The sequence below is a fragment of the Zonotrichia albicollis genome, chromosome 4 (genome assembly GCF_047830755.1).
Source record: "Zonotrichia albicollis isolate bZonAlb1 chromosome 4, bZonAlb1.hap1, whole genome shotgun sequence".
NCBI classification, from domain to species: Eukaryota; Metazoa; Chordata; class Aves; order Passeriformes; family Passerellidae; genus Zonotrichia; species Zonotrichia albicollis.
In genome coordinates this window covers 25,066,555-25,088,874 of record NC_133822.1, presented here as the reverse complement: position 1 = coordinate 25,088,874, position 22,320 = coordinate 25,066,555, and the positions used below count along the sequence as shown (strand labels likewise).

The 22,320-nt window shown below is 45.3% G+C and overlaps 1 long non-coding RNA gene across 1 annotated transcript in view; it reads left to right on the top strand.

Moving 5' to 3' along the window:
• LOC113458707 (uncharacterized) overlaps window positions 1-22,320 on the top strand; it is a 226,239-nt gene that overhangs the window by 192,530 nt on the left and 11,389 nt on the right. The window contains exon 7 of the long non-coding RNA XR_012579946.1: window positions 19,249-22,223. This is a non-coding gene — a long non-coding RNA (uncharacterized LOC113458707). The remainder of the gene's footprint in view (window positions 1-19,248; window positions 22,224-22,320) is intronic.

The window sequence follows — 22,320 nt, the reverse complement described above, 5'->3', positions numbered from 1 at the left end:
ACTAAGTATAGATACCATGTTCTTTCCTGTATGATAATGGTAGGGGGATACCTGTGAGTATGCATTGAGTCCAGATGACTTAATAATGGCTTCCTGAGGGATTTCTGTTTTTCTTGGATTGGGTTTTTCACAGCATTTAATGTAAGGGAAATCTGTTTACAATAATCAAGAGGCTTTACCCTTGAAGCCATTTGGCCCAAGAGTGGCTTTATTTCTAGGTGGAAAATGGACCTTTCTTGTACTAAATAGACACCAGGAAAGCTTAGAATATTTGAAAAGTAACATTTGATTCCATGACAGGACCAGATCAGAAGTGTTGTTGTCTATCCCAGTGCAAGGCTCGGTGGTGAGGGAAAGCCGGATAGAGAGGACAAGGCTGTCTGCCTCCCAAACTCTTCTGTGGGGCTTCATGGGAACTTGGGGCTTCCCATGCAGGATGGGAAAAGGGATTGACTTATCTGTTCTTTCTCATGAAGAGTCCTCCATTTAAAACACAAGGATTTAGAAATTCAAAATGCAGATTTCAAATCAGCAAGGTCCTGTGGTTGGTGAGCCATACTTCCACTCAGTTTGGTTCTTCTGCAGTGGCTGTTGTTGTGTCCCAAGGTATTTTTTTTAAACAATGAATCAGAAGCAGTACAAACAAGCTTTGTGCAGGCACACAGTCAGTTGTCAGAATAGCAGTGCAGAATTCATTTTGCTATCCTCCTCACTGCATTTCAGGTCATTGGGAATAGCTCAGGAACAAGTGACACTCTGGATTACTGTTGGAGGAGAGATGGAGCAGGCAGCCTCTCCTGGTACCCTTTTGTTCTCTCATCCTCTTCCACTGCTCTGAGTCACTTTGCAGTGAGGCTTTGCTGAGCCTGAGCAGTGGGATGCTAAAGCAGGGATTCAGTTCCAAAGGCTCTCTCACCTGTGTCAGCACTGTGGGTTATTATGTCCCAGCTGCTGTCTCAAGCAGATTGCAGCTGTGTGGGACGTGTCTGGGGGTGTCAGCTGAGCCTCTGGCACAGAAGCCCCCCCTTTGTGTGCTGCTGGGAGCAATCCCAACAGAGAGGCTGCACAGGCAGAGAGGAGAAGCAAAGCTGGGGGACAGTTTTAACACAAAATAGATGGATAGCATAAGAACACACTTTCTACTGCTTACCCTGCGTTGTGGACTTATGAATTTATGACATTTATTCTCCAGGGCTAGCTGTATGGCTTCTTTTACGAGCTAAGCCAGTGTCAAGCACTCACAATAGATCCAGATGTTTCTAGAGGTCTGTGGAGACAGGCTGGGTGTAACTTTATTCCATTCAGTTCTTCACACACGCACCTGAGGCTGCTTTGGACACTGTAGGACAAAGCAGGGTATTTCAAAAGAAGGAAATTAAATCAGCACCTTATCTCCGATTCCTGTATTCCCTACAGTTTACAGTTTTGTGATATGGGAGCCCTCTATCCAGACTTACCCCATTTAATATGGGGTAAGTCCATTCCTTGTCCTGTCTCACTCTTTTATCACAGAATCATGGAATGGTTTGAGTTGGAAGGGACTTCAAAGATCATCCAGTTCCCACCACCTGCCATGGGCAGGGACAGCCTCCACTATTGCAGGTTGCTCCAAACCTCGTCCAGCTTGGCCTTGGACACTGCCAGGGATGGGGCAGCCACAGCTTCTCTGGGCACCCTGTGCCAGGGCCTCAGCACCCTCACAGGGAGCAATTTCTTCTTCACATCCAATCTAAACCTGCTCTCTGTCAGTGTGAACCCATTGCTCCTTGTGCTGTCACTCCAGGCCCTTGTCAAGAGTCCCTCTCCATCTTTCCTGTGGGCTCCCTTCAGGCACTGCAAGGCCACAGTGAGGTCACCCCAAAGCCTTCTCTTCTCCAGGCTGAACAATCCCAGTTCCCTCAGCCTTTCCTCCCAGCAGAGCTGCTCCATCCCTCTGATCCCCTTGGTGGCCTCCTGTGGACTCATTCCAGCAGCTTCATGTCCTTCCTCACACACATCAGCCACATTTTCCCACAGGTTTGGACCCTCAGCACTTCATTTTTGCACGAATATCTGGTACAAGTTCCACACAATTGAAGGACATTCATGACTCTGTTCTGGAATGATTGCACAACCACGAGGCAATGCACAGTTTTTGGAGAGTGCCCTGTTTTCTTTCAGCCTGCCTCTTCCCTGTTAAACAAAACACTTGGTGAATCACAATTTTGCTGCCTGCTCCACCCAGGAGACACTGTAACACAGAGTGAACTCCCCCCGGGCTGGAGATGAATGTTAAAAATTTATTGTCCAATCTGTAGGCTGATGTGACTGTGTGTAATCCCAGGGAGTTGGGACATGTCCCTGTGTCACTGCACATCTTCTTTAGGCACAGCTCTGAAGGCAGACTGGAATCACTTGCTATTTTTATCACAGCTATTAGAAAGACAGAGGATGTAATAGAGCTTAGGAAGACAACAGGGGCTCCTGTGAATTTCAAGGTGTTGTAGAAGTCTGGTTTGCAACCTTGCTGAGAGAAAATGCATTCCTAAAACCTCACGAGAGGTCTCTGCTTTTGACAGGTTCCCTTTTCTTCTCCACAGTGCTGAGAGAAACTTCCATAACAAAATTTAGAGCCAAAAGAAATAAGTCACTGTGCACATCTTTGCAGTTTCAAAGATCAAGTTATCCTGCCAAAGTGATGTCCACACGTGTTTTGTGGCTTCACCTGTTCAGCTCAGGGCCCATTTTTAGTTTTCAGTGGCCGTTTCAAGTGGATGTAACTAATGAAGGAAATGAAGATTCTGTTCCAAATTTTATTGCTGAAATATCCCAACACATTCTAGCAGTCAAGCCCAGCCCTTGACAATGTTACAGTGGAAGGTTACTCAGGACAGTGTGGAACAGGTGCACAAAACTTCTTGTGAAAGAGCTTTAAATGAAAATATATTCTCTGAGTTCAGTAGGGGTAAATTACACTTCACTCCTCACTTAAATGAAAAATGACTGCATACAGAAAAAGCAACAGCAAGAGATTGTTCATGATGCAAAACTGTGAGCAAAAACTGACAAAAGCCAGAATTAGGATGTCCTGTACAACCTCAGTTTAGATCCCTGAGGAATTAGAGCTCTGCCCTCCACCCAGTCTCATTCAACTCTCCATGTATGTGGGTCATGCCTGGAACAGGCTTTGCTGGCAAGCTCCAGTATCCTCCAAGTGTTTTCCAGTATTTTTAACCAGTGAGTTCCTACCTCTGCTAGCTGGATCCTGTACTAAATTTCCCAGCTAACTCCCATGCCTTGTTCCTTACCAAATCTTTACCCAGATACTCGATCCTTCCACTTCCTGTGGGACATTACTGACTCCTTACAAAGTGTGTGGATCTCAATCTCTTCCAGCTCTGGGTTGCCATCTCTGCCTCCAAAATGTTTTGATTTGCATCACATTTCTCACCAGAATGTGATTTGGAAATGGTTTATGGAGAGGTGTGTAAGGCTGGTGCCTGTGTGCACACTGGAAATCCCATGGGTGGAAGTTTCAGGGCAACCCCCTTGTCAGGTCACTGTGCTGACTAGTGATAAAGACAGAGGAGCCCTCTGAAATCATTGATCCACTCTATATTTATGGTGATTGAGTGAATTAATGGCAAAAAACTTGGTTAGTTTATTTTTCATAGTCTCTTGAAGGGAATCAATATGACTCAAACAAGAGAAAGTTTGTTCATTTTCTTTTCCATGCCTCTTTTGACTTTCAAAATGTAGGATTTGAGTCCCTTTGCTCTTTGGCTGTCCTTTTCTGTCTTACTTGGGCATGCATCTGCAATAGGATGACATTGGTGCCTTCTTCCATCATAAGGAAACTTTATTTTTGGTGTCCCTTTGTCCTGAAGGAACTGAACTGCAGCCTGTGGAAGAGCAGGCAGGCAAACACAGCACGTAAATGGCTCTGATTCCTTTGCTGCCATTGGGGTTTCAGGGTGCTGTGTTGTCCTTGCCTTCCCCTCTGCTGTTGCTGTGTGTGCTGAGCACAAGCATATCAGATGGCTGCAGGGTAGAAACCAGACAGAAAGGAGGTTTTTTCCATTCCTCTAATTATGAAATACACTTTGGAAAGGTGGGCTCAGTCTAACTTGACTTTGGAAAGAATGGAGTTGTACAAGATTGCCACATTTGAACCTGCTACTGTGCAGCCCTGCCCTAGTGACCATGGGGAGGGGATTGTGCTGGCTCATGGTGACTAAAGAGATAAAGAGCTGCTGTTTCCTCAGCCTGTGGAATCACAAGAACAACAGTGAGAGGTGCTGGCTGCAAACCAGAGGCAGCCTGGCATGACACAAAGCAGGAGGTGTGAAGGCTGTGGGATGTTCTCTACACTCACAGGAACAGAGCCTGAGAGCCAGGATTGGAAATGATTGATTTCCTCTTATTGAAAACAATTCATTTTGTCTTCTTTAACTTCTCTCACTTAGGAGCTTTTTGTTTTACTGTCTTACAGTCTCTAAACAGAGTTCATCTGGCAGCAAGAAAAATCTTGATTGTTCTCAGTTAGCTGTGCTGCAGACCCAGTGATTCCCCCTGAAAGGCAGTCAGTGCTGTGGTCCCATGTCCTGTCATTCCATTGCTTTCACAGCACCCTGCCCTCTGTGAAGAGTTAGTACAAATCACAGAACCACGGAATTTTTTGCATTGGAAGGGACCTGTGGAGATCACCCAGCCCAACACCCTGCTCAGGCAGGGTCACCTGGAGCAGGTGACACAGGAATGTGTCCGGGTGGGTCTGGAATGTCCCCAGAGAGGGAGACTCCAGGCCCTCCCTGGGCAGCTGTTCCAGGGCTCTGCCACCCTCAGTGTAAAAAGTTCTTCCTTATGTTGAGGTGGAACTTCTCATATTTTAGTTTATGGCCATATGCATAAACCAAAACTTAAAATTCAAAGTAAATGATGCTGTGATACCATCAACTCTTTTAATAATGGGGCTTTGCCTTTCTAGTTTGCAAAATCATTTAAACTTCAGCATGTGTGAAACCTGTGGCTCCTCAGTTGCAGATCTTCCTCTAGACTCTGCTTTTCTCCACAAATCAAAGGGAAGCCTGAGAAGTGGCAGGATGAGTTTCCTCTGAAAACTGATGATGGTACTTGAGTCTCTGTGCCCTTTCATTTGTAAGTGCCTCTGCAGAGAGTGTCCAGAGAGATAACAAATAATACCAGCTGTGTAGTAATTCTACTGAGGATAAACAATGTCTCAGTGAGGGTGGGGTGAAGGGCAACTAATTCACAGAGGTCACCAAATGAGCAGGTTACATCACATTTCCATAGCACTGGGTGAGTTGTTTGTTTTGGGAGAATTATCCAGTAAACTTTGGCCCTGGCTGATTTTTATACAGGCCTGAATTTCCATAAATATGTCAGTCACACAGATGAGTTTGAATGTTTATTATCAAGAGAATATTGTAAATGCAGTCAGTACAAATGCACTGGTATGATTCACAGATAGCTTGTGGGTTTGCCCTTTTATTCTTTATCCTAGAGGATAGAGAGAGAATGGATCCAGATTGCTCCTATGAGGATTGAACCTTTAATAAAAGGTGGTGAGCAGTGATGAAGCTCTGGGAGCCTGGGCAGTATTTCAGTCTGTAGGGCAGCCAGTCAAACTTGAGGTAGCTTAGATAGATTCCCTGACCCTGACTTGTCCCAGTCCCACATAAATCATGGCTGGGGCTTTTCCAGTCTCCCTGGCAGTCCTGAATTGAGGTGTTATGAGGGCTGGAAGAGACAACATAGAGTGCTGAGGACTGGCCAGCAGCAGAGGTGGCAAGTTGTGCATGATCTGAGTTCTGGTCTGGAGGGCTGTAGGGAGCATGAGAAGGTGCCCTCATCTCATCCTTCCACTCCTCACTTCTGTGGGCATTACTGGCTGTAAATCCTGCCCTGCACTGGCAGTGTGAAGGGCTGTGTACTGATCTCATCAAGACATAAAAATATCTCAAGGGTGGGTGTCAGGGGATGGTGCTGGATTCTTTCCAGTGGTGCCCTGAGACAGGATGAGGAGCAATGGCCACAAACTAAACACAAGAAGTTCCATCTCAACATGAGGAAGAACTTATGTACATTGAGAGTGGCAGAGCCCTGGAACAGCTGCCCAGGGAGGGGCTGGAGTCTCCCTCTCTGAGGACATTCCAAACCCACGAACCTGGACACATTCCTGTGTCACCTGCTCCAGGTGACCCTGCCTGGGCAGGGGGGTGGACAGGAGCAGCTGCAGAAGTCCCTTCCAACCCAAAAAATTTTGTGGTTCTGTGATTTGTACTAACACTTCATAGAGGGTCATTAAATCTTGTGACCAGAGGTCTCTCCCAGTCCAAGCCACTCTGTGATTCTGTGGCGCCGCTGCCAAAGCTGGCAAGAAGGAAGAAAAGCCCACAGCAAAGGCACCAACAATGCAACAGAAACAGTGTAGCTTCGCTGTCATTCAGTCCAAATCTGATTTTTCACACCTGCAGCCAGCTCCAGCTGATCAGGCAACAGCAGATACAGCATGTGCCACAACCTCACCAATCAACCCTTTCCTGATCCGTCCCGTGAGTGTGGGGTGCTTCATCAGACACAGCAGAAGGAGCCCTTCCTTCCATGTGGTGTGTGCCATCCCCTTAACCTCATTTTGTGCCTTTCCTGCAGAGCCTGGGCAAAAGGCAGGATTATGTATCTACTGAACACATTCCCTCTAAGGAAAATACCTTGATCTCAGGCTGTATTGCTGAAACTTTGGAGGATAATTGGGTAAATCTTGGCTGTGGATGGTGAAACATTTGAAAGCAGCTACAAAAATCTGCTGCTTTCCATTCTTTCTCTTCATAGTCCCAAGCAATTGCCAGGGTGACCACCCAGATAGACAACACAATGGGTTCCCTTGCCATGAAATGTTTTCCAATTCTTCCTCATGGGCAGGGGATTTCAGACAGTGGCTGTGTGGCTCTGAAGCAGCTCTGAATACTACAAAGCAGCAGTTTGTACACAAAAGTGTAAATTCAAACTCAGTGTAATGAGATCTTATCCTCTTGTGATGTCCTGCTGGCTTCAGAGGACAGATGCTGTTTCACCTTGCTTGAGGAGTAGGCAAGAGACCAGAAGAGTAGGTTTTGAAGATTTGTAATTTATAGCCTAAGAAAATAAAATAGTACTTGCATAGAAACTGTTAAACTCTTTTTAAAAATCTCCTCATTGAACAAAAATATATATTTATTGTTATAAAAAGAAATATTTCCTTTGAAGTTGGTAGGAGAGCGAGAGAGAATAATTCTAAATGAATATTGTATTTGATTTGTGTTTATTTATACATACCATCTTTTCAGATATGGAGTGCACCTCATTTCCCAATTACTACTTTCCTCTGACAGTTTGTTTTTGAAAAGGGGAAGGACATCTGAATGATCTCCCAACATTTCCTTGCCCTCCTTTAATAGATATTATTTACCTTTGCTCCCCCTATTCTTTCAAGGTGTGTCTGGGTAACCTGTCACTAATTGCACTTGAGAAATATCTGCACAAGACAGGGATTAGGACCTAATCCAGGCTTTGTTTAAGACAAGGTGAATGTGTATCATGTCCTAAACATCCCTTGCACAAAGCTTCTCCACAGCTGGGAAAGCACTTATTTAGAGTGTGCCCCTGAGATTTTAAATCTTTGTTTCCCCTTCCCCCTGTGTGTGCATGGTGAGGGACACAGGGCTCAAGGTGGAGAGTCAAGGAGGGCAGGGTGCCAGAGACTGGTGAGGGTTAAGATGGGCAAAGGTGCCAGGGGGCTGTGGGGAGCCCAGGGTCCTGGCAGACGAGGGGAACAGGTAACCCCAGGCAGGAGAGGTGTGGGTAAAGCAGGGCAAGGGCAGCTGAGGGCAAGCTCAGCCGCTCACCGAAATTATTTATCTGTCCATTTGTCTCAGATTACCCATTTGAATCCAGGGCATAAGGCCTTTGCGCAGTTTAAATGATGCTTGTTTTTAAAGCACCTGAAGCAAAGGGGATTAAGTAATACAAAAAAATTTTGCTTAGAAAGATAAATAAAATTCCACAGCATTTTCATACATCTGAGGAGGAACAAAAAGGGTTTTCTAAACACAAGCTTAGTGCCAACCTTGAAAATGTCCTTTTACTCTTTGTTTGGGATCTCATAACAAACACTCTAGGTTCATCATTTCAAGGAAATTAGGTAACGAATGAGGATCTTACCCCTACTCTAATCATGCTTCATGGTACATAAATCAAGTAGATTACCTATTAGGCTCATGTCTCCCCTGAAAAGCAGATGCAGTCTCACTCTAAATGCCTTGTCACACACATCCTTTTGGGCCAGAACATCGTGTCCTCAGCCAGAGCCTGAGCCTATAAAATCCCCACTGCAAATGGGGAAGTGCAGCACTGAGGAACATCGAGCCATGCTCATCCTGTAAAACCAGGATTGCTGCAGGACCCTGCAGACACGCAGTGATTTGGTTCAGCAGGACACCCCGTGCAGGGGAGCCTGGGAGCACAAGAAGAGGGATGATTGTGTCAGCCCTCACCTGCAACACTTCACTAAATCAACTGCAGTGTGGTTTGCTCTGGTGGAAGCACAGGGAATTTACTTTGTCTCCATGATTTCTCTGGTTTGGTCATACCCAGACCCTTTGGCACTGCTGCAGGTTTCACCCAAAGCTGAGCTGGATACACCACAGAACATTCCTACAAATGTTTATTCCCAAATTTACAGCATTTCTATCAAGGGCAAACCCTCTTGTGAATGCACCTTGGGCAGCTCCCTCCTGCCCCTCCCAAGTGGTGGCATTGAGGTCACCTGGAACTGAAACAGTACATGCTTTGGTGGCAGTCACAGGGCAGCCCTTCCAGCTGCAGGTTTAAATGTGCTTGTGGCTGATGGTTGAAGGTGGTTGAAGGCTTGTGGTGTGGCTGAAGGTGATGCTCAGCCTGTTGTGTCACCTTGATAACTACAGCTGAAGCACATGATAAAGGCACCACCTGTGAGATGAGCTGGCAGGAGGAGGTGAAGGCCAGGAAACATCCCTAGAGTTGGCCCAATTTAGATGGTGTAGGATGGAGAAAATCTGAGGTCAAAACACCCAGTGCCTGTTGTGGGCTTCTCTGGATCACAGTGAGTGCCTGATCTTTCATTCCTCCTCTCCTTCCCTCCCCTTGTCCAGTTTTTCAGTTTTGATGCCTCTTTAGGACATTGCATATGCTCAGGGAGCTGGGAAAGAAGCTCTCAAATTGTTATTTCAGTGGGCATGGGCAGTCTTGGGACTCTCACTGGTCAGAGTGACCCCGAGATACATTAGAAAGTCTCTTTTCCCAGCCTAGCAGTTGGAGTCAGAGCTCTTCAGTTCTCTGTCTCAATGTTGTTTATTGTATCTTATCTATAAAATTCTTTCTCCTGTCCCGCCCAGATCCACTCAGCAGGACAGTCCAGGCACTCTGCCTGCCCTCAGGGTGGTGTTCTCTTTTTATACTAAAAACTGCGTGTACAATGTTTACAGTTACTTTCCAATACCTATCACCTATGTTAGACAGTGAGCTTCTACTCTAAACCAATTTAAAAGTGCCAACATCACAGCAGAAGATGGAGGCCAAGAAGGAGAAAGGCTGGTCATGCCCAGATTCCTCCATCTTGCCCCCTGAACCCCCACTATAAAAAACCCCAAAATCTACTTTTTCACCCTGTGATAAATTCACTATCCTTCTACTTAAACTGTTGTTCTTCATATAAGGTTGGTAGTTGTTTTTTCCAAGGGCTAAATCAAAGGCACAGGGGTCTTGGGCTGTGTGCCAAGGTCTCGGAGCCCCCTGGGAGGGGCTCGAGTCTTCCAGGGCAGCCAGAGGAATTTCCTGGGTTCCGACAGGGCAGAATGTCCCAGTGCTTGAAAGCCCTTATAAAATAATATTGCCCATCTGCAGGGCTGTGTTTTCCAAAGCTAGCTGGTTCTTCTCTATCTGGGATGTGGAGAAGGAACCAAAAGACTCCTTGAGGTTATAGAAATGCAGTAGATTGTAGTGGGAAGACACCTGAGTGGTGCAGGAGGGAGTCTGCCCAGATTGCCCAGAATCACAGAAGCATTCAGGTTGGAAAAGACCTCCCAGATCACCAAGTCCAGCCTGTGACTGATCCCCACCTTGTCACCCAGCCCAGAGCACTGAGTGCCACCTCCAGTCTTAAACCCCTCCAGAGGTTCTGATTCTACCATCTCCCTGGGCAGCCCCTTCCAATGAAGAAATGAAAAAATGAAGAAGAGAAATTCTTCCTGAGAATTTATGAGCTCTGCCAGTCTCAGGAGGGCTTTTCCCTGAGTATTCCAGCACCTGCATCCTGCCCTCTTCCACTGGGTTCTTAAGGCAGAGCACCCACACCAACACAGAGTGCTGCCAGCTCAGGTTTGTGGAGACAGAACTGCTCAGTCTCAGCTCTTGGCACAGCTGTTTCTTCCAGAGAAACCAGTGCAGCTTCATCCATGAGAGCTGTGCTCTGCAGTGTCCCAGAAAGTGCTTGGGTTTAGGGGATCCATGGCACAGCCTGTGCCATGAGAGGCTGCCCCCAGGAAAGGGAGAGGTGACTGTCCTGCTGTCCCTGCTGGCAGCGGTGGCACAGTCTCATTGCAAGGATGGGGCTACATTGCCTTCTCCTTATTAGTTCTGTTCTGTGGGAGAACAGGGGAGCTTCAGTTTCAAATGCTGCTTTTCCAGCATGTTTTAATAGTGCTGAGATTGTTCCTGAATGCTGGAGGGATGGGCTGAGGTGCAGTGAAATGTGATTTGTTCCAGGCAGCTTTGGCATCACTAGCTGGATTAGTTTCCATGTCATCCAACTGCACTGTTTCAATAAATTAGAGCATTTTTCTGGCTAGATTGAGCACTGTGGTGCATAGTCCAGCTAGAGATAATTCCACATATATCTCCTGCCAAGCAGGTAGCAAGCAAAGGCTATGAGTATCTACAGCCTGTTTGAATACTCTGTGTCCCCAATGTAATCTGTGAGCAAAATGGCATGATTTATTTTATCCTAATGATATGGAGTCTATTTGGCTCTTCTGAGTGTCCTCTGGGATTTTGCATCCATACATGCACATCCTTCCCCACACTGAGATGCTCCTCCTTTCCATGGGGCTGTACAAAGAGGTGTGAAGCACATAATTCTTCCCAATCCAAGGATCTCCTGCTAGAAGGAAATCCTTGGCTAGAAACAAGCCTGTATATGGTGGTTTTTCAATGTAGCAGAGTACAGGTTCCAATTAGATAAATAAATCAGAGGCCAGATTCCTATTTGATCCTCCTCTGTTTGCAAATTTAATTAAAAAGAACAGGAGAGTCACTGTACAGTGATTTTCTCTTTTTCTCCTAGAATTTTGCAGTCTCCTTAAGCATCTGGAAGAAATGGGTAGACATTGTCTCTAATCTGCTCTAAATTTCAGAGCTGCTTTAATTTCAGAGAAAAATCATCTATCTTTAGTCCTGCTGAGTCTCATGATGAGTATTATTAAATACTGAGTTGTCACCATGGGCACCTATTTTCTACTAACTCATTGCTCTGTATTTTTGTGTAATTATTGCTGAATCAACAAGATCTGTCCATTTTTGCTTCAAATGTAACAAAAATGTTCAAGTAACACAACTTCTTCCCAGTTATGGAGAAGCTAATGAGAGTAAAGGGAGGAGAGGAGAGGAGAGGAGAGGAGAGGAGAGGAGAGGAGAGGAGAGGAGAGGAGAGGAGAGGAGAGGAGAGGAGAGGAGAGGAGAGGAGAGGAGAGGAGAGGAGAGGAGAGGAGAGGAGAGGAGAGGAGAGGAGAGGAGAGGAGAGGAGAGGAGAGGAGAGGAGAGGAGAGGAGAGGAGAGGAGAGGAGAGGAGAGGAGAGGAGAGGAGAGGAGAGGAGAGGAGAGGAGAGGAGATGCTGCTCCACTTAATTTCCCTTTACTTGCCAGAAAGAGAGGGCAGGAGGTTGTGAAATGAATTATTGGAGCCAAGGTTCCATTTCTGAGGGGATTTAGTCATTGTCACTACTCCTTTTGTGGAGCAACACAAGGTTTTAAGGCAGCCCCTCCAAGGCAGAGGGAGGCAGAAGGAGTCTGCAGACCTGGAAACAGAAATCCGGCCTCACCCAGAGCTGGGAGCTGCATGCAGGTGGGCTCCTGCCAAGAAGGGTACAGCAGCCTTGGAAGGCTTCTAAGATCTGGCTCAAGACACGTGGAGTGTGTGTGTTGATTGCCTAAGCCAGCAGGGATCAGTGCTTGGGCTCTCCTTTTCCCATCCCCTCTGTGCACAGGTGATGCCTGTTCTGGCTGCACTGTCCATGCAGAACAGAGTCTTCTGCCCAGGTTATGCTCACTTATAAAAGCTGTGTGCTCTGACTTCGCTCCCCACACCTTTTTGGCATGCTCAACTCAAAGCTGACAAATAATTTTGGAAAAACAATTCTTTTTTTTTTTTGCATAAGGCAGCAAATCAGAGAGGAGCCAAAAGCTCACAGCACTGATTTATTGACTCAAGATCCTGAAGGGGCACCAAGAAGTTATACAAATGTGACATATTGAGAACTTTATCTTGTATGCAAAGATCATCTTTGTTTACTACACTACATACCAAGCCAGAGGAATAGGAAGGAAATGCAGAAGGTAGACTCAGAGCTTTTACTGTGTTTGCAATGAGGGAGTGAGAGCACAGCACCAACATCTGGCTTCCTTTACTGAGGTTTAAGATTGGCACCTAGTTTTCCTGAGCAGGCCCTAGGCCTTGATAATTCCTACTTTTTAACTGGCATTTCTAGAATAAGTTACCCTTCCCATTTAATTATCAGGATCATTACCATTCTCTCTGTTTGACTGTGTGACAAATTGTTTGGTTTACTCCATGAAAATTTAACAATATATTGTTTGGATTGAAACATAATGATACAATGATTTAGAGTAAGACTTCCTTCATTTTACATCAGGCATAAAAATATCAGTTTTAGTCTCAGTCTGAGCTCTTTTGGTAGCCAGTGAAAAGAGAGGGGTTTCTGGAAGATGATTCATCCTGCCCAAAAATAGGTGCCTAGGGCTGACTGGATGATTTTCCCAGTGGAGTTATCATTCTCCATGCAGCCAGAGAAAATCTGTATGAACAGTTTGGATGGGATGTCTGCCTTTTAGCTGGTTACATATTTGTGAGAAAGGTGTGCTGAAAGGTATTTGGTTACAGCCCTTTGGGCCTTCTCTATTTCTGTGGAGGCTTTGAACCCACCTGGGTTCAAAGGTGGGTAAGGTCACAGCAAAGGGAACAGAAGTCAACAGTAAAGATAATTTCATTCCCAAGGTAAAAAACAGTCCATGAAAGACCTGGTCTTGGACTGAGTGATGTGTGTGTGGATGAAAGGGAGCAGGAGGGCCCTAATGCAGACACAAATCCCCCTCTCCTCTTGAGTTGCTGAATGTGGGAGCTGGGCTATCACACAGCATGACTGGATCTTGTGGGAGCCTCTGAGATGACAAATTATAACTGTAAATTCCACATCCAATTTATTAGACCGACTTGTTGACATCTGGAGGTTCATTAAAATATCCTAATTTCTCCCTTTTTATCAGTAATTAAAAACTCAAGTGGAACAAGCCGCCTTCTAAATGTGCTGCTGAGTAATTACCCCTGTAGGAATCCTTTTGCTGTCATTAGCAGAGGGATGGGCCTTTGCTAGGCCTGCAGAGTGATGAAGCTGATCCATCTATTAGGCTGATGTTTGCATCTTTCCAATTCATCCCTGTTCCTGTCCTTTTAAGGTGGCCATAAACCAGGACCACATGGCCCTTTCCCTTGGGTGACCACCCAACCCCTCTGCTGACACCAGGAGCAAGAATGGGGCAAATGACAGAGAAACTGATGATGGGGAAATCAGTCATGCATGTGGGAACCCCTCCAAAATGAGGCACTGGCATCCTTCTAGATGAGGGATCTTTTCTGACTTGGTGGAGTTTCACTGCAGCTCTGGGAGCTGCCTGCCTGGGGACACTCAGCTGCTGCAGGGACTCACTGTGCTGCAGGTACTCCCAGAGTCTCATGGGATCCACTGCCTCTGCTGCATTTGCCAAAGGAGGAGAAGCATCTGTACATTTTTCATTTTAATCATAAGCACATCAGCCTTCCTCCCCCTCAGAATCACAATTCCAGCAGGGTGGTGATTTTACCCCTAATCACTGCAGCTTTAGAGATGCCCTCGTTATTCCAGAGCCAAAGCAGCAGCACGGAGGGTTGTTCTGGGCAGTGTCCCACGCAGGACAGCTCTGTGTCACATGGGGCTGCCCTGGTCACAGAGAACCCGAGCTGAAACCAGCCTGGATGAACATCAGGTGTCCTTTTGCTGCCCTCTTTCTTCTGCTTGCAAACTTCTCTCCTGCATGCGTTGGTTTGGTCACTTCCACTTTCACCTAAGGGACTCAGCACTTAATGAATTGACTTGCTTGAAATCAGATTATTTCAGAAAGATTCACTGTAGTCAAAGCCTCTTGAATTTACAGCCCTACTAAACACCAGAGAACAGCAGTTTGGGGTTTGGGGTTTTTTTGCAGACAGCTTTGAAAGGTGGTTTCATGAATGTACAGAAATGATCTGTTTGAAATATCAGCCGCAGCAGGTTTATTCCTAGAATAGATCTCCTGCTTTAACAGGTAAGGATAATTGTGTTTTCCCTTGTTGTACACAATGGAATTTATTTTCTATTGAAATCCAGTTATTCTTCCCAGGTACATCCTTAAGATTGCTATTCTAATAAAGAAAAAATAACCGAACAGTTTGGATGGGCATATTGTGATGAAATACAGAGATCAAAAATATCAGCAGGCTGTCTTTATGTTCCAAAATATTGTCATTTTAAGGTCTAATGCAATTTGGCATTAGGAGCATAAGAAGAATAGACAATATTAACATAAGATGAGAATCATCAGAGACAACTTTTCATGCAGCACTCCTTATTCAAAGCACTTTTTATTTAATCTCACTGCACCAATATCTGCGAATTATTTATCAGGTTCCTTGTAAGCACCTTAAGCAGAAGTCAAATTACTCCTCAGTCTTAGAATTAGATAAGACAGAGAAAATAATGTGTGAGAAAATTAGACATTTTCACTCTGGCAAAGGATTAGAAGCAGGTGTCTTAATGATCCACATTGTCAGATGTATTCTTTGCTGCTTTTATGAATGGTCTGGAAAACTGAGTGAGCAGCAAAGTCAGAACTTTTGGAGATTACACAAAGTGGTTGAAGGTCTCTGAGGACTAGGGATGGTTGTCAAAACTTCTGGAAGTCTCTAGGAAAGCAAGATGAGATAGAAATATGAAAGCAAGCAGAATCTTCTGTTTGGAATAAACACAAAATAATCAGAGTTTAGCAAGGATAAAAAAGAAGCAACACCGAAAGTCAGCTATTCATAAAAGCTGAAAATCAGTCAGGAAAAAGAAAAAAGAGTGGGCTATCATTTGTGGCAGTGAAAATCCTTCCTTAAAATGCAGAGACATCTAAGAACCAATTTCTGTGAGTACTGCACAGCCCAGATTGCAAAACAGGCTCTGCAAATACTACAACACTCCTTGTAAACCAAGCTTATTGGCACATCTGAAATACTGTATTAATTCTTGATTATCTTTTTAATTGAAAGCGTTTGGCAGAAATAGAAAAGGTCTAGAAATGGGACCTTGAATTACCAGAAAAAAGTGTTCATGGGGAAGCAAAGCTCCGAAGATTGGAGCTGTCATTTAGTGATGAATACAAGGAAAAGCACTGGAGAGAAGGTAACTCTTTTAGTTAAGCTTATTCTTGCTTCTCAAGAAGAATAAAAGGAATTTAATTAAACTGAGCATTTAGAACAGATCAAAGAGGCCTCTCCTCCCCAGTGTACAGTTAATGATGAGATTTTCTCACTACAAGGTATAATTTTGGCCAGGGGTTACCCTGTGGCTGCTCCACCCACTCCCACTTCTGCCCATGTTTCCTCTTCTCCAGGAGCTTTTGGTGCTGTCCACTCTCCATGGCTGGCAACTTGCACAGCTCTGCTCCTAAATTCCACAGCAGCTCCCCATGCCACAGCCTGGGAAACCTCTGAATTATCCTGAGGGCTCATTTACTGCCAAAAATATCTGCACCCAGCAGGGAACTGTCACAGGCCAGCTGCAGGGCACCTGCCAACACGTCCTTCTTAAATCACTCTGTCTATCTGATCTTGAACATAATCAGCTAGAGGGCCCAAATTATTGACATAATACTGATTTTCACCTCCCTTGTCTGGATTTGAAACTTCAAGGCTGTGATTAATTAGGCCTCTCTACTACCCCTGTGTCTGAGGTATTATTGGCCTGATGCCTTGTGTAACCTTTTGAAGGTGACAGTGCAAAGAGCTGCCCAGGATAAACCTCTGAGTCTCTCTTGAAAACCACACTGCTCCTTTAGCCCACATCCTTCCACAGCAAAGGTTCTTCCTTAGACTTCCATGAATTCCCAGGCAGGGCACTGCACTTGCTGCAAGCATAGAAAAAAACCACCAAACTTCTTGTAATCTCACGTCATTTTTGGCATTCCAGTGATTCTTGGCCAAGACATTTTGACAAATTTGTCAACCCAGCTGTGTCTTACACCTTTTCTTGTGACTAAACAGACAATTCCAGCTTGGTTGAATGAAGTTTTGGAGGGACACCTGGGATCAGAGTGATTTAACACTGTTCTCAATCTTACAAGGCCTTATGGAAGCTGAATTAGAAGGAGAACACAGCATTCTCCTTTTTATCAGGAGCATTGCTAAGGTGCAAAAGCCCACAGGAAGCCATGAAAAGTTGTGTTGGCCTTGACCACTCCAAAGTTTGGATTGTCCCTTTTGAGTGCTTTAGCAGTAATTGCATCACAGAATTGTCTCCTCAGTGGTTCAGGAATTACATTTTTTGCTTCCTTGGTGCATCTTCATGCAGCTGTTATGGAATTCCTGTTATGGAATCACAGAATGGCCTGGGCTGGAAGGGACTTTAAACATCACCTCATTTCCATCCCCTGCCATGGGCAGGGACCCCTTTCACTATCCCAGGTTGCTCAGAGCCCCATCCAGCCTGGCCTTGGGCACTGCCAGGGCTGGGGCAGCCACAGCTGCTCTGGGCACCCTGTGCCAGGGCCTCAGCACCCTCACAGGGAAGACTTTTTCTAATATCTCCTGGTTTCAGCCTTTTGCACACTACCAGAAACACAGTTAAAGACTGCAAGGTAATGAAAATATCAATTTGTTGGCACACCTTCTTGGGTACAGTGGCTAAATTTGGGACACACTTTATTTCTTTATTCCCACTGCAGAGAGGAAAATGTAAAGTCTTGAACTTCAGAATGTTACCTGAATGCCATTTTTTAACAATTTAGGTCCTTTCTGTGTAGAAAGAGACCAGTGATAGTCAATGCCTTGGTATTCTGCCCAGAGCAGCTGTGGCTGCCCCATCCCTGGCAGTGTCCAAGGCCAGGCTGGACTGGGCTCTGAGCAATCTGGGATAGTGGCAGGTGTCCCTGCCCATGGCAGGGGGTGGGACTGGATGAACTTTAAGGTCCCTTCCAACCCAAACCATTTTAAGATTTAGGTGATCACCTTGAGCAGCCATTGATTTTTCTAAAAGTGGGTGAATGTTTGTACTCAGTGAAAACCAGGCCCCATTGCAGTAATACCATCTTAATTCTCCAAGGTCAGCAACACACTTGGAAAATCTCTATTTCTCTTTTTGCTCCTTGTCTTTTGCTCTGATGAAATTCCAGAAAAGAGGGCAGGGACAATATGGGTCATAGAACAGGAAAAGACAGTGATGTTTATGCTACCAGGGTCCTCACCTGACTGTTTTTTTCAATAGAATTTATTGGTAATGATCAATTTACAGCTTGAAGAGTTAAATACAAAGTCCTGTGCAGTCCAATGCCCAGTAAATGAATGCAAATAGAAATAACACCATTATCTTCTCTAATACCAGTTAGCCTCCCATAGAAGTCTGAGGACAAGGACCCAGACACAGAGGGAAGGCCCTTTTGATTTCCCTCATTATGAGAGTGTTATGAAATTTAAATCCAGACTCTAAATGCCTAGTTTTAATCCAGATATGGAAAGCTGTGCTTCTGCCTCAACCCTGCTGTCAGCAAGAAAACCTTGCTCCAGTTCTTTCTGCAGAAACTGTTTTTTTCCACAGACTTGAACAATTTAGTCCCTCAGCTTTGAGGATCTACCCTGGATGGAGGATTGCTGCCCTGCAGGAGGCCAGGGAGGTGTGTGATTCCTGCCTGTGCTTCCCCTCGGCGCTGAAGGATGCAGGCAGCATTCCTGCCCTTCCCCAGAGGTGTGGTATTGACCTCTCTGATTTTTACATTCTACTGAACCACCCAGATGGCAGCAACAAAGCCCAAGCAGCTCAAAGCTTTCAGTGACCCAAAAATCTGAGGAGAAAGTTTGCTGAAGTCATGTATGAAGAGACAAAACAGTTCCCATCTCCTGCCTCTGAGGTGCAGCTTTCTCCCAGGCTGATTGCATTTGAATCTTTCCCCAAAATTAACCCGTTCTGGTGACCTGATTTGATGCTGTAAGGCATTATGTGCAGAAATATTAATGGATAGGTGTTTCTGGAGTTTTTTCCTCCAAAATCTGTGTTTGTGGGTCACACCAGCACATCAGGTGAGTTCTCTCCTCCTTCCCTGCCCATCCCAGTTCTGCAGGTGATGCCTTTTACAGAGAATATCACAGTGCAGCAGTGTCAGGCTAATGACTTAACTTCTCTTTGCTGTGTCTTTGCCAAAAACAAAGTCAACATTTTTGTTTGCATTTTGAGCAGTGCCTTTAAATCCTGGGTCTATCACATAAGGAAGCCAAAAGACCTGGGAAGGGTGAGGTTTTACCCCAAAGCTTCTGGAGATAGTCAAAGCACAGCTTTGGAAACAACTTTAATTGATAAGCCAAAAATCTGTGCTGCACTTCAGCAGCACAGAGGGAGCTGCACAGTTGCTATAAAGCAGGAAGGAAAAGTGCATCTCTCATCAGTAAAGCTGTTGGCTGTGCTTTGCTTTGCACTGCATTTGTATCCCTGCATTTGTCAGCTTTTCTTGCCTTTTGTTTTGCCAGGCTGTTACTGCGGCAGAGAAGTCAATAAACACAAGTTTCAAGTACTTTTCAGATTGTGGTTATGATATAATGCTGCCATTAAATCCTTTTTTCCCCATATGCTGCCTCATCCAGAGGGATCTTTTAGCTTTTGTTGCGCTCAATTTTTACAGTGAGCCACTAAAAAGAGCAAGGACCAAGAAGCCCAGTTCCCAGAGTTGGTGATGGTACCTGAAGGGAATGGACAGCAGGTGGAAGATGGTTAAATCCTTGAGACAGCCCTGATGTCATTTTGTCCTCATTCTTTGTCCAAAAGATAAGTAGTAATCTGTGGCTCCAACTCTGGCTGGAAATTATGGTGCAGGCTGGACTGAAAACATGTTTCTGTGTTATCCCTGTGTCAGTCACCCCCTCCTTTTCTGATATGCACAGTATCAACACAAGGAGGGGAAAAGGAATTGTTTAGGGTGGGATGAGGTGTAACCAGGGGCAATAGGAGGAAACACAGCAAAGCAATGTCTAGGCTGACTATCAAGAAAAACATCCCAACACTGAAGCCTGAAGGGGCTGCTAAATATCTCCCAAAGGAAGCAGTGGTAACCTTTATCAATGAGTCATTTCAAACTCTGAAGGACAAAGCCCAAGTGTGGGGAATGGGTCTATGCTGGGAGTGCCTGAAGGGTCTTTCCCTTTCCCCCTCCTGAGAGAAACAGAGCCTGAAAACACAGCCAGACTGGTGGTTTCCTAACACAGGCACACAGAGAGAAAAACAACATCCTTTGAGATTGTGAGATTGGGAGCCTGGGAAGTGTTTTTTAAATTAGCTTCAATAACATGACAGATGATAACAAGTTTTTGAGTAATTTTCTTTCCTTTTTTTTTTTTTCAGCCACGTGTGTCTGGCCTGGCAGGATCTTTCTTGTGAATTAATGAAACATCAAGGCTGCACTGCCAGGCAGATTGGAGTGGTGTGTTTCCAGGAGAGAGCCTGAGCTGGCAGACCCTCAGCTGCTACAAATCAATTAAGTCCCTCTGATTCCAGCAGAGAGGGCCACTGAGTACAGCTGCAGGATCTGGCCCATTCCACGCTGGAACAGAAAGACTGCATTCATTTTGCCGAGAGCTGGACTAGTTAAAATTTAAATGCTGTTAAATTTTAAAATCCCAATTTAATTTAAAATTCCCTTTGCAGTTTCTTTTAGTGACAGCATTGCTCATTTCTACTGAAAAGCTGAGACCTAACCTTTGGCTGAGACTGCCACATGAGGGTTTCACTGTCCTGTGGCCAGCAGATGTGATGTGTCTTGCCCTCAAATTTTTTTATGAGCCCGGTTTCTTGCTTCTCTTGGTCAAATAACTGTAATAAGAATAATCATGGAATCACAGAATCATGGAATCAAAAATGGGTTGGGTTGGAGGCACCTTAAAGATTCTCCAGTTCCAACCCCGTGCTACAGGCAGGGACAGCTTCCCCTGGACCAGGCTGCTCACAGCTCCATCCAGCCTGGCCTAAATAGCATCAAAGGTCAGCCAGAACTCCCCAAATTGCCTGAATCCCTGGAAAGCAGCAGCATGCCTTGGTGCTGGCAGGAGAGGAAGCGCAACAGAGAAGGAGTCCCTTGTCTATGGCACAGCCCTAGTGCCCAGGCAGGCTGCAAAGACTTAAAGTGCTTCTAACATTCATGGCCCAGCCCTACATACACTATGTGTGCACTGAAGGCTTCAGTTTTGGGAAGAGAGGATTCTGCCACCTCCCTGGACAGACTTTTGGACACGTTGCAGGGCTGTTGCAATGCTTGCATTTGTGGGGAGTGAGTTTGACTGCAGTGTGAAGAGAAGCCCAATGTCTGAGTGTGCAGACCTGGCTGTGTTTCCCTATGTCCCACATTGACATGTGAGTGTTCTGCCTTATTAAAAGTTATTTCATGGCATCTGCTCCCCAGTTAGCTGGGCATCAGTGAAGAAGAAAATCCTCCTCTCCCTCAGTTCATGGCTGTGAGGGAAGGGGTTGTCCTGGACAGAGAGCTGCAGAAAAAAGAAATGGAGAAGAGTTGGGAGTGGGGAAGGAGGCCAGGGGTTAAACCAAGAGGAACAAGGGTTAAAGGGAGCTTGGAGGGGCTGAGGAGGTATTGTTAGACCTGGGAGAGCTTTGCTTGTGCCCTAGAGGGCAGCACCACATCCCAGGCAGGTCTCTTCAGTTCACCCCTTGCTTTCTGTAAAGACGTGAGATTTTGAGCTTCCAACCAGCAACTGGGTTTGTAATTTGGCAAAGAAACTTGATAAAAAACAGGCCAACAACCCAAAGCATGTCATCACAAAGTGTTACAGCCCATGCATTTAGCACCTCGCTGCAAAGGCCAGCTGAGAGCCAACTTTCCAGTGTAATTTTCCTGCACATCTGCCAAGCAGCATGTGGAAAGAGCCATCTGTGTGTCCTACCAGGGCATTTCCCAGTCACAGCTTCTAGAGGGTAACTAAAAAACTGCCTGCTGTACATGCCATTGCTCAGAAGGTCTAGAGTTTTCACAAAAATATGAGTTAAAGCTGAGAGAACAACTGATGACTCCTGCTGTTCAGTCTGCTCTGTCTGGATGTGGAGCTAATCAGACCACTCAGCAAAATTAACATCTCCTAAGTACTTCATAATCCAATTTATATTTTAAAAATTTTGCTTTAAAGAAATAATAGGAGAAAGAAAGACAGGAAGAAATAACAGTCTATCAGGCACTGTTCATTAAACATTTTTGCATCAGGTGATGTCTTGGGTGACCAAGATCCTGATGATGCTTACAGTGAAATCTCCAAATGAGTGATTGCCCACAGGAACAAGTGATTAAGGGAAATGGTGCATTGCCTATCCCTGGGAACACTGGTCCGGGCTGAGCTTCTTTTTGGGATGCAGGCTTTTGCCAGGCACATCTTGTGCAGCTCAGAAGAATGTCTGGAGGAAAGTCCATCTGCAAGAGGCCAGACTACATGATCTAATGGTCCCTTTGGCCTTAGAAGCTTGAGTCACTGAATTGGAATCTGTGAAAAAAGTGTCCCCAGCTGTGGGAATGAACTGGCTCGATTGCAAATAGGTCAATTAAACTCAAACCAACAACCCTCTGGGGTCGTCATAAAGTCCACAAATTGGACTGAAAGGCATGTAAGTATAATTAAACTTCTGTAGTTTCAAGCTAATGCAAAATTTCTCACTTCCTGTCCAGCACTCCTGTGTGATGTTCCTGTGCTTGCCTAAAAAT